The sequence below is a fragment of the Miniopterus natalensis genome, chromosome 1, assembly GCF_054644295.1.
Source record: "Miniopterus natalensis isolate mMinNat1 chromosome 1, mMinNat1.hap1, whole genome shotgun sequence".
Classification (NCBI taxonomy): domain Eukaryota; kingdom Metazoa; phylum Chordata; class Mammalia; order Chiroptera; family Miniopteridae; genus Miniopterus; species Miniopterus natalensis.
The window spans coordinates 26,662,815-26,668,814 of record NC_142081.1 but is presented as its reverse complement, the minus strand read 5'-3'; positions in this window follow the sequence as shown (position 1 = coordinate 26,668,814).

The window sequence follows — 6,000 nt, the reverse complement described above, 5'->3', positions numbered from 1 at the left end:
TACTCATCATGACATACTGTGAGTAATGATGACTGAAGGTAGTTGGCAGCTTTTAATCTCATGCTAAGAGTTTCCATATGTCATTCTTCTTCAAGTTCTGTATCTTTGCTGAATAGAGTAAAATTTAGAATATGTAATTAAATATGGCTTATTATATATGCGTGATCAAAACTCAGTTGGTCTTTTTATAGAGAAATTGAATAGCTTGCTGACTTAATATTTTTATTTCAGGCAAGATGTTCACAAACAAGAATTATTATTATTATTATTATATAATACTATAATAGCTCTGTGGTATACTGGAAATATTACTAAGATTGGAATAAAGGGTCAAAGTATAGACTTGACTCTGCTACTAACCAGTTATGTAATGTTAGGGTAGTTTTAAAATCACTCTAGATTTTATTTTGTTCTTCTTAGATTTACACATTTAAGTGTGAAAATTCCACAATTTAAAAATGTCTTGATATAATTTATTATCCATTTGCTATTATAAGTCACCCAGTTGTGTGCTGGTGATAAATGGTTAACAACCAGCCCTCTGGGGTAATTAAGCCATGATATGTGTCATTGCCCTACTTCCATAGTGTAAATACACCCACCATAGGTGACTTAATGCTGCCGTCTTGAAATCACTGAAGGCAGGATTGAGAAGACAGAGGCACAGCTATCCCATAGGCCAGTGTGGGCTGGCTCTGGCACACCACTAGCCGGTGTTCTAGGTAGAATGCATTAAGCTGCAAGTAACAGAAAACCCTGCAATCAGTGGCTTAAACAATAAAGGCATTTAATTTTTTCATGTCTCAAAAAGTCTGGAGGCAGGTAGTTCAAAGGTTGTTTCAGCAGTTCCGTCGTGCCAGGGTGCTGGGTTAGTTTTCTTTGTCATTACCTTCACCATCCACCTCATGGTGGCAAAATGGCTACAGTAAGTGCCTCCAAGCTTTCTGTTCTTTTAGGACAATGTGTAAAGCACAAAATAAAAGGTAGAGAGTACATATACGTTTTCCTTTTCTTTCTTTCTTTCTCCTTTTATTAGAAAAAATTTTGCTCAGAAACCCCAGCAGTCTTCCCTTTATGATTCATAAGTCAGGATTGAATCACATGTCCACACTTAGAGCTATCACCGGCAAAGAGGATCTGAACTGTCACATCCGGTTCAGACCAATTGTGATTCCAACCCTGAGACTGGACACAAGGAAGGAAGAGGAAGCCACATTGGTATCGGCAAACAATGGTGTCTGCTACACCAAAAAGGTTTCAAGCTGAAAAATGCTGATGCTTTCAACTATCAGTTTCAATTCAATTTGTTAATTATTGAATCTGTTCAATGGGCAAGACAAAATAATTTATCTGTTTCTCTCTCATCATTATTACACACCCAAGAGGAGCTTTATAGAAGACTTCCCAGAACAGCCATTAAAACACTTAACCTTTTTAAACTTCTTTACGTTCTTGAGACAGGATTATTTTTAAATGTCAATCCATGTTATAACTTAGCTTCCAACGAAATTTCACTTAATTAATGTAAATAAAGCTTTGTGACCATTTAGACACAGGTGTAAATAGTCCTTAGTGAATTAAAAAATTTAGTTACAGCCTAATTCAGGACTTTTATTGTTATGACAAGCTACTATTAATATGCTTCATTTTGTTTATTAGTACATGCTGCTTGGTTTATAGATTAGTTTATAATACATATACCCAAGTAACAACACTTCATTTGTTTAAAATGATTCTGTAGTTCAAAAATAATGTTTTATTTGATGCCTCATTTTATAACATTCAGAAATGCGCCACAGTGCAGCCAAACCAAAATTGGAAAGGGAGTCTGATTTGGTATTTAAGCAGGTCTCTGAATAAAAATATTTTGTGCACGGAAAAGAGCAGCTTATAAAGCCAGAAGATTCTCAACTTCGTCACCCAGGACTACACAGCCTTTAAAATACAATCCCTGCTCAAACTTTGCTTCTTTATATTTTCCTAATTATCGTTTATACTACTCTAACTATTTGAAAGTGCAAATGAAAAAAAACACAACAGAAAAAATGCTTCTATGTCGAAGAAAGGCTTAGTCATATGACAAATGTCATCTCTTAGTTTTAGTATTTGATCATTGCAGCCATATAGGTGACAAGGGTACATTGTTTGGTATTTATTATTTTGGAGTGCCTAAAATTATACATGGTTATTATTAAATATAAATAATTACAATAGAGAAATGTTTTAGGTTGTTTAGTTTTTTCAATTGAGGTAGCATATGATCCTATATGAATAGCTAAACCAGAATTAGAGAATTCTCTGCTCAGTTTAGACTACTGAGCCTACTACTGATTCTGGCTATGCAATGACAAAATTGTCTAATTTAAGATTCACTATATATCACCTAACTCTTTACAAATTTTACATTTTATCTTTGTAATATTTTTATGTCTCATAATAACTAACAACAGATGTCAAAAATATCTGTTGTTTGGGGCTTTTGGTTTTTATTTTATTTTGAAAAGTGTTACACCTCTGTCATTAATTCTCTGGTATACTGAATCTAAATCTATCAAATCAGGAAATGAGATCAAATTGAAATTTTATATAATTTTAGTAAAACACTGCTTGAATTAGCTGGACTTAATGCTTTCTTTAAGAATAATCATTTCAATGCAAGAAAAAAGAAAAACTTAGCACAGAAAAAAAAAAGGATTGATTTATCTTGAATTGAGGTTCTAAAATGTCAGTCTGCAGGTCAAATGAAACCCACAAATATGTTGTTGGGACCATGCAGCATTTAAAAGTCAAAAGGTTGGACAAAGTCACAAGAGGCCGCCACTACCATAAGAGGCAGCTGACAGGCCAGGTACTATCACCACAGGCAGACCCAACCAGGCACTATAGAGAGCTGCAGCCAGTATCTTGGAAGAAAGACACTTTCACAAGAGGCAGCCTGTATCTCGAGGGGAAGACATTATCTCAAGAGGCAGCCAGTATCAAGAGGCAGCTACAGGGGCCTGACTATGTCAAGACAGAAAAGTTTTCTATATGTATCAGTGTAATTTTAAATTTATACTGAATAGGGCTAGTACATGGGTGCATTCACCAGTCACTGGGAGTAACCCTATGCACGTGGCTGAGGCGTAGCTTAGCGCAAGTCAGAACATCAGCCCGCATTTTAAAACTGGTGCAGAAAGTCAAGCAACAATAACCACGCAGGATGCATGTGATCACATGCTAATCATTGGCGGAACATTGTTCACAAGCGGTCACTCTTGGATTTACATATGTAGACTATAGTTGTAGATGTGTAATATTTATTTGCCAGCAAAATTGCTACAAAGTTTTTTCCAACATATGGCCTATTTGCTAAAATTTGTTAAAAATAACAGTGAATTAATAACAAAAAAAAATAACCTGTTAATTTAATTATATCAAGTCTTGGTTAAAAACATTTTTAAATTAATAGGATGTTAATTTCCACATATAACATATGGAACAGAAATTTTGACCGTTAAATCTGAAGTCCATTAAATTGAGGTCTGAAAAATGAAAGGTTTACTGTACACCCAAAATATAACTAAACTCCATCAATCCATTGCCTACTTCCACAAGCAAACTTCCTTTATAGGTGTACACACACATACACACACACACACAAAGATGAATAGAACTAGCAAATGCTTTGTACCCATATATTTAAAATATATATACAAAGAATAATTTTTGCTCATTTTCTAATACTTCTCTAAAAAAGATCTAAGGTGATTTATTAAAATAATAAAAAAGAAAAACTAAAAAAATCAGGATGAAGAAAAATATTAACTATGTTAGAAGGTCATAAGCAGGAGTTAGAACTCAAATGTCCAAAGTCACAAAATTATCTCTAATACTCCTAGTAAACCAGAAGAAAAGCAAAATTAGTTTACTGATTTAGCCCTTTAAAAAAAAAAGCCAATGTTTCCCCAGATAAGCAACACTTTCTTTAGTACCAAATTCTAAAAGAAAAATATGATGCATGGTCACCTGTGAGTAGCGGTGGTGGCTGGGGGAGCTGGTGATGGAATGATGTCTTGGATAATTTTCTTTACAAATGCAGGAAGCTTTCACAAAATTTTATTAGGGCATCCCAAGCGAAAGGTAAAGGTGTGACACAAAATATGACTCAGAGGAAGCAGTTCCACAGATGGCCCAGAAAAAAACAATTCAAGTAAGCAGCTTTCTGCTGATGCATTATGATCGGAGAAGAAAACTTGAAGCAGTATTTCTCAAAGGCCAGTCCACAGATCATACATCAAAATAACCAGGGAGTGCTCATTAAAACTGCACATTCTCCAGATGTATAGAGTAGAGCTCTCTGGGGAATGAGCCCGATAGCTTTTACAAGTTTCCCAAGGGGATTCTTAAATACACCACAGCGAGAACCACTGCCCTGGAGCAATGGCCTTGAGACATTTTTTTTCTTTTGCTTGTATGTTTCTAAAAGAATTTTGAAAAACTAGGCATCATTTCGTATGGTTATAGGTTGACATCTAACATTTCTTATTATTGTAAGTTTAAGTAGTTACAAAAAACATAATTTCGAGCTTACGGTAACATTGATGTTTTCAAATAAATCTTTTATATTACTTTAAAATGTATACAATTTAATTTTAAAAACCCATATCCAATAAAATCTAACTATATGAACAAGCTCTTTAGCGGCCAAATTTTTTACATTTTCTCTTTTTCTCCTTGAATTGGTGTTTTCATCCCATTTCCTCCACAGAATTATATTCAAATGCAATGTCTGTTATGCTTGGAAGTCATTCTTTTTTGTTGTTGTTGTTAATCCTCACCTGAGGATATTTTTTCCATTGATATTTTTTTTAGAGAGAGTGGAAGGGAAAAAGAGAGAAATCTCAGTGTGAGAGAGACACATTGATTGGTTGCATCCCGCACTCACCCCACCAGGCAGGGAGCGAGCCTGCAACCTAGGTACCTGCCCTTGACTGGAAATGGAAACTCAGACCCTTCAGTCCGAACTAGCACTCTAACCACTGAGCTAAACCGGCTAGGAGGAAAGTCATTCTTTTCATCAGTCTATCATTTTTCTCTACAAAATGTGTATGTACACTGAAATTTAATTTTTTTCTCAGTGACCTTAAGGTTCTAAGTGTTAAAATTTCTTCAGAATTGCATTAGCATCATAATTATGAGTAGTACACAACTGACAAAAACGTATTTTTATAAATAATTTTTATGTAAAACTAATTATTTTGGAAATGCTTCTATTAATTTTATGGGTAGCCTTCCCCCTCTATTTAGTTTATATACTTGTAGAATACTACTTATTGATAAAATAAGACAGGCTTCAGCATTAATTTTATTCATAGTTTTTGCTTTACTAAAATACAATACTCACTGAGAAAACTTTTGATACAAATAAGTAAATAGAAATGAAAGATGTTTTGTTATAGCAGTGTCACTCAAATCTTTGAATTCCTTCTGAATTATAAGCCAAAACACATATAGTAAGTTATCATCAAAATTTATTTTTAATAAATTTAAGCTGGCAATTTGATCAGGTCATCTTTCAATTTTGTTGAAAGCAAAGAATTGGAAACCACCTGACCTGCAAAAAATTCTGTAGCTTAGTTATTAACAATCACTGTTTAACTCCAACATCAACACTCTGAATTGTGCTTAGTTTAATGCCCTAGAGGTTTTCACACTCCCCCAAAGCAAATCACTGAAGGAAGATAAATAAATTATTGAAGGTAGGATTTCAGATGGTTGAAAGGTATTCCATTTTAACAAGTGGGAAAGGTGTGATTAGGAAAAGGGAGATGGGAAATGAGGCCAAGGGGCATTTTCAGGCAGACCCATTTTAGCAAAAAGTACTTATGGAAATTGAGGATCCAGCAAAAGATTCCCTGAAAACTACCCTTGTTTCCACATTTCTTGAAAAGTCTTTGTAAAAGGTCACATACCTCAGTTTGAAGACCATTATACTAAGTATCTGGACACATTGAGAGA